Source organism: Dermacentor albipictus, chromosome 7, assembly GCF_038994185.2.
Source record: "Dermacentor albipictus isolate Rhodes 1998 colony chromosome 7, USDA_Dalb.pri_finalv2, whole genome shotgun sequence".
Classification (NCBI taxonomy): domain Eukaryota; kingdom Metazoa; phylum Arthropoda; class Arachnida; order Ixodida; family Ixodidae; genus Dermacentor; species Dermacentor albipictus.
In genome coordinates, this window is record NC_091827.1 from 79,723,938 (window position 1) to 79,736,266 (window position 12,329).

The window sequence follows — 12,329 nt, forward strand, 5'->3', positions numbered from 1 at the left end:
AACCCCGAATGTTGACTCGTGCCGGGCACCGGCCCGTTGGAGTTACGAGGTGCCCTCCTGCAGTACGAATCTGAGTCCCAGTCCATTGCGTCGAAACATTGTTCAGTATACGCCCGAGATTCTAGCTCATAACAGACGTGTCCGCACCCGTGTCGTATGACGACGTGACTTCGTGGTCATCTATGGTAAATGGTATGTCGCAAGGTAATTGGTACTTCGCATTTCTATGATTAGAAGCAATGATATCAAGTAAACAATGACACGAAGGGCAACATAAGGGAAGTTACATGTAGTTACTAATCAAATTATAGAAACGATAAATAGATGGAAATATAAGTGGATGAAAAAACTAGCAGCTGGGGGAACGATCTGACTTCTTTGCACTGCAGGTGCGGTGCTCTACGCATTGAGCTACCGCAGCTCCATCTCCATATCCTCTTTATTGGGTATTTATGTACGACTACTAGAACTACCATTTACATGTAATTTCCCGTATGTCGTCCTTGGTATCATGGTTTGTCGGCTACTAATATTAATATTAACAATCGCGCGGCTGAGTTAACCCCCTTTCTTCTTGTTTATTGCATAAGGAGGCTCTCGAATCCAGAAACATTGATGCCTTCAGGTAGCACGTATTCATATCTATCTATATACTTATATATAGAGAGGGAGAGGGAGACGGAAAGTTCACATCTTTTGCGGTTTGCCCCCCTCCCATTTTGGAGAAATAGTTGGCACGCCACTGCAAGCAACATACGATCATACAAAATAAAATAAGGTACAAAGAAGCCTTCTGTCTCCTTTTGTTTGACTGCAGCAGTTCACTTTGTTTCCTTATATTTTAACAACAAATCTGCTAATTCCAGGAAACGCAGGGAACGTGCCTACCCGAGCAGCCTCATGAATATTATTAAGATGTTGCGAACATTGCGGCACGCTAGTGAAAAACATACCTTTTCAGGTGGTTCCCTTCACTACTGAACACACCTTGTTTGTGTAAACTGCTAGGCGCCATCCTTCGTGCTAAATTCCTCACACAACATGCGTGCTGATATACCTTCTGTGTAATCTTATTTTTCCGCCGCTCAGAGGTTCAAGTAACCGGGAGAAAATGAAGGTAGGGGGGGGGGGGGGCTGCATCTCAGATGACATACCCGAGGAGCACGTAACATCGGATATCTGTAAAGTTGTTGGAAACAGACATTTGCATTTAACGCTGAAAGTATATGCGTGTGTACAGACGAAATGGACAACGATGAATCTTAAAGTCCAGCAATGGGCCGCTCATTTGCAGCTATCCCTGTTCAGAGGCGACGCTTCGCCGGTGGAGCAGCGTTGCTCTTATCTCACACAGACGCTTAAAAAGCGAGAAAGGCATTATCGTTAGAAAATGGGCATAGCTGCGAAATCGCGGCTTGGGTATAGAATCATCCTTTAAATTCAACACAACGTGCCAACATAATTACTGTTCTATTTTCAATTTCTAGATTTCCTGCACTAAGCGCCTCAGGTTTAACTTGTTTTGACGGTGACAGTAAGTTCTGGAGCTACTTTAATTCAACGCTAGGCGAATACTGTACACATCTTGAGATTGATTCCGCGGAATTTCAATTGACGTGCAATATAGAAACCATGGTATATTTCTTATAAAAAGAGTAGTCACAGGAAATGGTGACAGAGCCCGATAAGAGTATTGGAAAGTTTACAAGCTGCATTTGTTTGTTTGGTATTCGCAGAAAACTCACAAAATTACCTCGAGATGAACATTTTATAGAGCAAGAATTATAAAATTTGAACTTTTTTCTATAGATGAAGCATTAGGAGAAGAACTCCCAGCAAATAAGAAGCTTTGTACATGCACGCGAATGAGAAAATTGCCTGAGATAAGGAAGATGCCACAATTATGAAGCTAGGCGATTGCTAAAAATTTACATTATCGCCTTTCGTTTGCGCGTTGTGGATGTTGCTAGTACACATGGAACTTGTGCACAGACCAGATACGGCGTGCATTATTCAAAACAGCTTCAGTATTTTTGTAGTAGTTTCAGTAGTAGTAGTCAGTAGTAGTAGTAGTAGTCAGTAGTAGTAGAAGCTTGAGTAGTTTTAGTTGACTTGGATATGTCTTGGAGTTGTCTTGGAACTCATATCGCGCACAAATGTAGTGTGTGCACAAAACAAGCAATATGGCAAATTGTAGTTGATGTTTGATTATTCACAAGGAGTTGCGACGTGGTTTAATGAGGGAATTGAATTGCACGCTTGCTCAGAGGCCTGGTTCATGCGGATACTGCCACAGCAATTTATAAAACACATTTTCCTGCGGTAATATTTAATATCCTAAAGCTTGGCTAGCTCTAACGTGACATCCGCATTTAGCTTTTCGCAGACTGTCTTTATTCCACGACCATACATCGCGGTAGCTTGCAGGCTATGGCCTTTGACTGCTTAGCACATGGCTGAGAACCGCAGGAGTGTTCGCGGCCGTGGCGGCCGCATATATTTTGAGGAGAAAAGCAAAGAACGATGATGTATCCAGCGTTGCTTGCACTTGAAAAAACAACCCATGATGCGTGTATGCATGGGGAGTTTCCAACTACATAATTATTGAATATTGAACATGCTGGTGAATTGAATCTTTTGGAAGAGGGCTAATTGCTATAAGGTCAAACTATTGCAATATCCTGATGTCAAATTTACGTTAACACCGACGCGAGCATTGGGAGGTAACTCGAAGCGTTGTTGAAGAGACCAATCAAACAGACTCCTCATTTATAGGAGCTCACTTATGTTTGCTTTCAGAAACAATGGCATTGCCCATATTGAGTGGCTTTTTTACCTAATTTGCTGAGAAGAGGCAAGGAGTCCACTGACGTGGAGAGGATGACGGTGGGGCCAAGCTAGTGGAGTGAAAGTAGATTACCGGGTGAGGAGGGTGATGCCGGCATATACGATTGGGCCGCTTCCTATTGCTTAGCTGGAGAATCACTGCCGAACACTCGCAGCGAGCGGTCGCATTGCTCCTCGCTCCGACGACCACGTCTCGCCCGCTATTTCTCGCGCGCGGCTCCCTTCGCCTTCAAGCGCGCTCCTGAGCGCAGCCCTTCTCAGGGCTCATACGGGAGCCGGCATGGTTTTCTGAGCCGCTCTACCTCACCGAGGCCCCATATCTTATGGATGACGCTCCGAGAACTATTCCTGGCTTCCGCCTTGAACCTTCGTACGGCCGCAACCGCGCCATAGATCCGCTTCTTAAGGAAGCAAGGCGAATCCTGCAGCCACATCTACCTGGATTACAACCTCGTCTTGGGTGCGTGTCGCCTGCCGCCTTGCGCCGGACGTGCGGCTTGCACGCACGCTCCAAACATGCTCTGTGCGCTGCCACGACGCCCTCTGAAACAGCCGAGGATTACGGCTGCGGCGCGCGGTCGTACCCGCCCACGCCAGTAAAAGCGCCAGCATCCGCGCACACCCCAACTGAACTGGAGGCTCCCTTCCGCGTATTCCGCTTCGTGGTGCCTAATGCGTCTGATGGCAACCACCTCGCCGCATCCTCCACTGCAATGGACGATTCGGGGGGTGCTGATGAGGGGGTCACCACTTTGGCTGCCTCTGCGGACGCTGTGCCAGCTCCCCGTCGGCCGCTGACACCTCTGAGAGCTCCGGCATTTTTTCCTTGTCATCCGCAAGCATAGACAGTGCCGACACTTCCCTCTCCCGCATGGACTGGACCAACCCGCCTGTGACAAGTCCTGTCCGAACGGATCGTTCCTCGCTTTCGTCGCCGGGGGCCTGCCCGTCACCCCCGTCCAACAACACGGACTCAAGCACGCCCGCAGTGGAGCAGGCCCATGCCTGATTGCGGTGGCTGCTCGTATCGAAGAAGATCCCTCCAACGGCCCCTTGTGCCATGTCAATTGGCCGAATACGCCCCCCACTGCTCCAGACACTGAGGGAACAGAGGAGCTTGTGCTGAGCTACTCGCCCTCTCCGCCATCGCCCGCTGCCGGCGATTATTCCTTAGTCTGCCGACCCACAGCGGTGCAGCTCAAGAAAGCCGAAAAAAGGAGGCACCGCTTATGACAGTTAGTGGACTTCCCGAAAACTCCCTCCGGCGACGCCGGTACCACTCATGATCCTGCCCTCACGGTGCTGTACTGGCCCACGAAACGCCACTTTCCTCGCTCTCTCGAGAGACGCCATCGCCGCCCAGCTGTCCTGCATATTAGGCGTGAGACGTGTTCGCGTCAATTTCCACCGAAATGTAGTGGCTGCAGATGCGGCGCGCGGCACCGGCTTGACGCCTCTCCTTAAAGTGTACGTCACCGGCAACGGGGCAGTGCGGCAAAAAAGTCGTACCCAACAACTCCTGTGTGGGCATTATCTATGCTGTAGACCCTTCCTTTGTTGCCCACACAGTCAATGAGAACATAGAAGCCCCCGCCACTGTGCTTTCTTGTTCACGAAGTGGCGCGAATGTGCAGCTCTTCAAGCAACTGCGCCCCATTCGTGCTCTGACTGTCTCGGCCCCTCCACTGCGACCGCTGCGACGTGTTTGGCCACGACGGCGCCACCTGCTCGCGTGGCAGCCGCTGCCTCCGCTGTGGGGAGTCGCACACAACGAAAGACTGCCTTGCAGAGATACGACGCTGCGTTAACTTCGGTGGACATCACTCGTCGACTAAGCTGCGCTGTCCCGAGTGGCAGCTCTGGAGAAGGGCGGCCGAGCTGTTGTCGTCCTTAATGTGGCCCCTTTCGCTCAAAAAAAGCGCTTCTGCTGGCCGGAGCCCGCGTCACAGTGACCAAGCCGCACACAGCCGCTCCTACTCCGTCAGCGGGCATACCACAAAACCGATTCTACAGCGACGCCCTGCTTGGTCACAGCGCCCAAACAGCTGCAGCTGAGCCATCTCACGGCCCTCCAACCGCTCCGAGAAGAGAACCAAATAAACGCGCTCATAACCGCGCCCGCTGCAGCACTCCGTGCCCTGCTGGACAACTGCCCAAACATAGATGGCAATGTGCACTGAATATGGGTCATGGCTCTCGACGCACAGGAAGCTCTGCTTCAACATGACTGGGCGCGACTTGAGTGCCGCATACACCGAGGCTATATGCTTCCCCACGCACGCCCCCGCCGCTTCGGCTGCCGCTGCCGCATCTGTCCCTCTCTCACCCCACTTCTCATTCCCATTTCAGCCCGTGCAGTGCAGCTGAGGCGTCCTCTACGGAGAGACAGTCACTGCGCTGCACTTCATCCTATATTTTCAACCCCCTTCTCCTCCTCCTTCAAGAATCTCCTCTCTCATTGCTTAGCTGGTGGCTCGTCGAAAATCGCGGTGGCGTGCAACGGAATGTTAGAACTGCCACTAAAACGGATCCTCAGCGCAGAAGGCGAAGATTACATTGTCAAGCAAACAGTTAATTTGACGCTAACAAACAAAGACATCAAGAAGAACATAGGGAAAAGTACCTGTCTTTATTGAGTCACATAAATGACAAATTAATTGAAATGAAAGTGGGCGAGAAAGGAACTGGCCACAGGTAGCGTACGAACCCACGTCTTTGCATGACGCGTGTGAAGTTCTTACCGATTCACCTTCTTATTATTAAAAATATGATGCCCCGGTTCCCATTCTTCTCGTTTATTCCATTACGAGGTTCCCGAATAAAGCAACATCGATCCCTTGAGGTAACATGTGTGGGTTCATTTACCAGTTGCCGCCACCAGTGTAGATTACGTACTTGTGACGCACGCGGCAGAAAGCATGTTCTACATCCGCGGCGAAGGTTTGCGAGTGGTGACACTGGTTAACATCCCAGGGCTAGTTGAATAATAGTAAAACTCAAATACACGAAAAAGTGAGTAGGAAGACGGTGCCGCGGTAGCTAAATTGGTGAGAGCATCAGACGTGTAATGCAAAGATGTCGGTTTCTGTCTCGCCAACGGCAACTTGCTTTTTCATCCACTTTAATTTACATTATTTCACATGTTCTTTAATTCAGTTAGTAAGTACAAGTTTTTTCCGTATATGGTGTCCTTGTTGTCTTTGTTGGCTTCTTGTGATATGAGTATAAAAATCGGGTCCCAGGACTGTTTTCATTCTCTATCTTCTTTTTCCAGCAAACATTTGTGTTACATGCAAATAAGTCTACTCTGCAGCTGTGAGCGGTCATTTCCAGAGCAAACGGGGGGCAGTTATTTTCTATTTCTTTGGGAATGGGGAAGTGGTGGCGTATTCCGAAGGAAATGCAGTTCTTGTGTGGCATACTAATGCATCTTAACCACCCACACTTCACTTTCACGTAGTGATTTTTCGTGATTTTGCGACGTCGCGTGAGAGACAGGTAAAGTGGGCGCCGCCCTGAAGCTTTTGGCCATTTACACAGAGCTAATCGCAAAAAAGGTGTGGAATGCGAAGCCATCTATTTTCATTCTGTCTAATCGTGCATAAATAGGGAGTACACTTCATTTCAGACAGGAAGTTTTCGCGGTATTCCCGACATCGCGTCACCGATAGGTATATAGGGGGCGTTTGAAAATTTTATGACCAATAGAGGAGGCAGCATTCCACAATTAGGATAGAAAAAGTTTGGAATCACTTTATGTTATAACGCCCCTAGACGACGAGATAGGACAACATATGAGTACCGGCAAGCAAGTTTTCTTTGAAAACTGCGGCCTGCCTAATGATCAGAGCGTGGATCAGAACCCGGAAATTCTTTGTAACTTTCTGTTTGCGCAAGGCACAACGAACTTGAGGGTGTGCATTCGCGGCAGATATAGTAGCAGAGACACTTCGTACGCTGCGCATTTGTTACTCACGATAGACCCCATGTAGAATATTGGGATGCTGTAAAGTCGCTGCAGCGAAAACGCTGTGAGGCCAGCTTTTTCTACCCGGGCTAGATTGCAGGAAAAGGGAGAAGTGGGTGGGGAGGATTCGGGACCACGTGTCCCGGTGGAAGTTAGATTTTCCCGCACTAATGTGCAATGAGACTGTGTAGTGTGGGGGTAAGGTAGGAGGAAATGAATATTATTTACAGATCCCAAGTAACCGCACGCATTTCTCTCCGTAAAGCAACTGATTTGATCACGGCCAAGTGTCTGCACCGTGTGAACACTTACGTATAGTCGCGGAAGTTTGTGAAGTCGATTGTTCTCACTAATAAGCAGTCGAGCTTTAGCTGCATAAATGCGTTGAGGTTGTTTGTATACGTATGGGTTTTGTAGAGGATAGGTTTTTTTTACGACGGCTTCATCCGCATCGTGAATAATTCGTAGCTCAAACAGTGGACGATCTGAAATTGTGTTGCCTAGCTGCAGAGCGCATTAACCTCAGGGTGTGCTGAACTTAGGAAACCCAGTTGCCTACATCTTTTGCTCACCGCCGTTGCCACGTATATCACAAAGTGTTCCTCGGGTAGAGTGGTGTCACATTCTTGAATCAGGGCCCGTATTCACACAACGTCCTTACGGTAAAAGTGTTCTTACTAGCAAATAGTGATGTAAGAAATATTATTAGCAGCAGCGAAGAGCCAATGAAAAGCAGCCCTTACGAACGAATAGGTTTGTCATTTCCACCCCAGGTAAATGCATCGATGAAGCTTTCTTGTCTTCTGAGTGGCAATCGACATTTAATGCCATGCTTAAACATTGTCCAGAGTCTCAGTCAAAGCAATACCTCAAATGAATGGTTATAATGCGTCCACAACGTTGGTATGTGCGGCTCCTAATAGTCCTGGGATTGTGTGGCTGACCGTTTCCTCAGAATTAGTGTTAGACTAGAGAGGGTTCTAATTGTTTTCTTGATGTTTGTAATCATTGCCTAAAGGTTGTTGCACTGTTAAAGGTTGTTGCAATCATAGGAACTGAGACTTGTAACTGTCACCTAAAATTTGTTCCAATGCCAGATAAGAAGCTGAGAACAGTACTGAAGATGACGATGATCACTGATTTTACGCACATTGCCTTCCATCATGTGTGATTGAAGGCATTGTACATAGCCTGCACTTAAGGAGGGTGACATGGGCGACAGATTTGGAAGGGCCTGCTATGGTGGATTCGAGAAGCGGGATGGGGTCAATGATAAATGTGCCTTATCGGAAACATAGTAAGGCCCATAGTAACTTCTTTAAGAAGTGTACCTCACCCTGAAGCTGCAAAGAAGGACCACAACACCCCAGTTGATGTGGCCATCGCAGTGACAGGTGGTATAGACCGTTTTTTCGTAGGCGCCGCCATACTGTGAACGCAGTGGCGCCGCCTATGAGCAGCGCCATACTGGCTTGGGTGAAAGCGGTCTTTTGCATGGCAGGTATACGCTCGGCGGCAGGTTCTGGCGTTTGTTTTCGCGGTCGTGCGGTCTGTTTAGTATGACGTGCGTCTTCTACATGGTAAACGCTTCTGTGAGACGTGCTGAAGTGGTTTAAGGCGTCATGGCCGGAATTTCATCTGGCGCTTAGGTGGACGGAACACGCAGCGCGATGTGTGCGCGCATATTTGAGCCTGCAATCAGCCTCGGAAATTAGTTGTGTATTTCTGAATGTTCCAATCACTAATGTGACCTTATTGCAGTATTATCCTCTATTTCGAAGCTGTGGTTTAGGAGCCATGAAACATACGCGACGATCGTAACAGCGTGGGTACCCTTCTGCTACGATAGGAGCTGTGCTGTTCGAAGCGTTCGAACTGTTCGCTGCAGGTTACATTGCGTGACTACTTGGTTGGGTGGGTGAGGTTTCCACCCATGAATAAAATAGTTTTGGCTAGTAATAGCAGCATACCTCACAGCCTGAATTAAGCTTGTCCATCAAAGCGACCATTTACGAACTTCGCAAGCGTCCTAAGCAATAGTAGGTTTCTGGATTACAGATATCTTTGTTCTATATATAGCGCATGGTCCAAGTATACGGCATCAGCGGTTATATATTTATAAACGTTGTGCGGCGAACGTTAGCCCGTTTTCTCTTGTTTTTTTTGAGAAAGAGTATGATAACCGATTTTTTTTCGGTTGTGTTCGTTCAGTGCTCTACGACGCACTCACACGTATTACGGAAATTTTGTCCTCAAATATAGCCATCGCATTCTTTTTATGCGAACCCTCTCATATATTATGGCTGTATACAGGCCAAAAAGGCAATGCCGAAGCCCACAGCTTATATATGTATCGTGCTGGCTCACCAACCGCAGTGATCGCTGCATTGAGCAGCGCCATGGGCCTCATGCAGCAACGCTAGCGTAGACATATCGTAATTTCAAGCATACTAGGCTTGAAATACGTGAGAACGATGCCAGTGTATCACAAATATTTGATATCACCTGCCGCTCAGATGTTTCGTGGTTGCCTTAGGTTGGCCGTGCACGAGCATGCGCTCTTATGTTTTATGTTTTACTCTCTACGCCAATCGATCAGCCAGTGAGCTGATTTACTATTTAATGCTGGTAATACAGAGACGCCGGTTTTCTTTGTTGAATTAAATTCAATATAAGCAAAATAGTAAACAACACATACACGCACCGCGACTGATAATGCGCGTACACCGCGGCTGATTATGCGCGTCACATTTTTGCGCCCCCAAGACATATTTCTGCCTACAGTAGTTACCGATGCACCGAAAGGCTTCCCTGACAAACTTATATGAATAAACACGGCGTAAATGTCACAAAGTAAGATCTAAAACATCTCGAAATCGTTCCGCAGCACGCGACAGCAATACTTTCAAGCAGCGCCGCGCCGGATCGCCCAAGCCAGAGAGGAGGAAAGGCGCTCCGCGCGCCCTATCCTCCTCGCCCGATGAAACGGTCTATACATGCTGCGTTGCTTTTCCTGCGAATACTCACCGCAGTCGGTTGCTGCGCTGGCTTGCCTATGAAACTGTAGAATTGAGATCACGGGCACGTGCTGACGTCCCACCAAAGCGGCAGGAAGAAGCCTGATGAAAGGACGCATGAGGTTTCGTCCATGTGAGAGATAAAACGGATAAAAACCTTCAGCGTCATGTCTATAGGCATACATTTGCAAATGTTACAAAAGGTAGAGCGGCGTCCCAATCACGATAGTCAGGAAAAACATACATGACAAACACGTTTTTGGTAGTTCTTTTGAGGTGATCTGTGACGCCGTTTGTCGGAGGGCGATAAGCTACGCACCAGTTATCTTTTGGTGTACGGGAATTCCGGAGGTTTTGGACAACCTTTGAAACCAAAGCGCGGCCCCAGTCCGTCCAATAGCGAGGGGCGCCGCGTGATGTATTTCATCTGTGAAGAAAAAGCTGGCGACGTCAGTTCCACAGCTGGCTGAGGCAGCCCGTATGTTCGTGTCCGTATCTTTCTTTAAAAGTTCTCTTAAAATGCACACAGCGTATCAAAATTCCATGCAAATCAGTGGAAGTTTCACAAAAAGAACCACGAAGATTCGAACACAGCAGGTACATCTCAGCACAGTAAATCCTTGACATGCGAACTTTTTCGAGATCTGAACGGAAACCGCTAGAATTGCATTGCTGTCCGGGTACAGTAAATTTCAGGCCCAAGGCCGCAGAACAGCTCTAAAGAGATTTTCTGCCATTTAGTGGCGACTGGAGAACATACCACCCTAATCCAAACACAAACTGTAGCTCACCAAATGTCAAACGTTCCGCTATCTTTGGGTAAAAATGACGCACCGCCTTTGCCACACTATTGCTATAAGAAGTCACCTTCACTACGCCAACCGAAGTAATCCTGGGAGTAACTAGCAGGTGAGAGTACAATGCTTTCGCTTGATTTTGTGACCATAAGTCTAAACTTTATTAACATTCACGTAAATGTCTCTGGAATATGCGCATTTTTTCATATGTCGTAAAAAACCAGAAATATGACGTATTCATCATAGTGAAGGACACCGAGAAAAGTTGATATTTAGACAAGCTCGTGCGTATGCCTCGCAGAATGAAGAAAGCCTGGCAAAATAAAATGAAAAATAGAAAGCACAAGCACATGCTAGCAACCAAGAGTATGTTTCTAGAAAACGTGTATTCGAAGGCAATGTGAAAATATCTCTTCCCCAAGAAGACACTGACAATAAATACGTGTACAGGACGCAGGAACGACACTAACTGCTGGAGTGTAATTAATTTTGCATTATAGTGCGAGCTCTTTGGCACTATGATCATGACAGGAGGTTGGAGCGTTGACTTGTACTAACCAAAATGTATATCTCATATTTATATTTCGCAAGAGCACGGTTGCCCTCTCAGTAATGATACACATTTGCCCAATAGTGCATGTTATGTCCTAATAAACAAGAAGTCCTATCTCGTATTCTCTACCATTATAGGATACAATGTGGCCGTAAGTGCTTACAGTGTAAGCGTCACAAGTTCTTCTAACCTCACTAAGGATTATTATAATCGAAGCAATGCCTAACAATTCCTCAAATGGCCGTGCAAAGCTTGTATCATTCGAGAGTGTTTGGGTCTTAAACGTTGCCAGGATCAGTTTACAGTAGCGGCATGTCCGGGCCCAGAAATTATTAGCCTTGTTCGGTGGTATGCAGCCGCAGGGGACGGAGGGCGGCGGGATAATTCCATGAGTGATGAGGGAGGGCTTCTCATGCACGCCATTGAGCCACCAGGTAGCTGGAGCTGTCCCCTCTCTGTCGTATGCATCTCTTCAAAGCAATATATAGCCATGCCTCTTCACCTCTAATCCCTTCTTCATCCCATGGTCACATATTATTCTACAGATCATTCGCCGCAGGATAGCAGACACACAATTGTAACAATGAAGAGCTGGCCTTGGTAGGAGGAACTCCACTTCTACAATCGCACACTGGTTTTTCTGTCACAGTTTGACAGAATTTGCTGTAATCAACAATGAACAAATCAACACATGAGACCGAGTGAACTATTTACACTTCTCGAATAATGGCTTAAAGGGCGAAAAATGGTTATTTTAGATTTTTATATACCCCCTATAGAATCCACGCAGCAATGCTTCCACACGCATCACCACTACGGTCTAACAAATTTCGCTCAATAATTCTCGATCTACACGTCGGGCCCCACCGGAGCACTCCTTATGGTAAACCAATACTCAACCTGGGCTCTTTGGAAGATAGGTGCGTTTGTCCGAATATGGGCAAAGTGTGATCAAGTAGCATGTATTTGCTTGCGCATGACGAAAGCTTTTTTCGATATCGAGACGACGACATGTGCAAAAAGACAAGGAGGGCAGAAAGGAAACAACAGAGGCGCTCACTCCAACCAAGCTTTATTTACGAAATCTCCGAACACATACGCTTTAGACTTTCAAAGATGAAACTAACGCTTTTGCATGATGTTACACT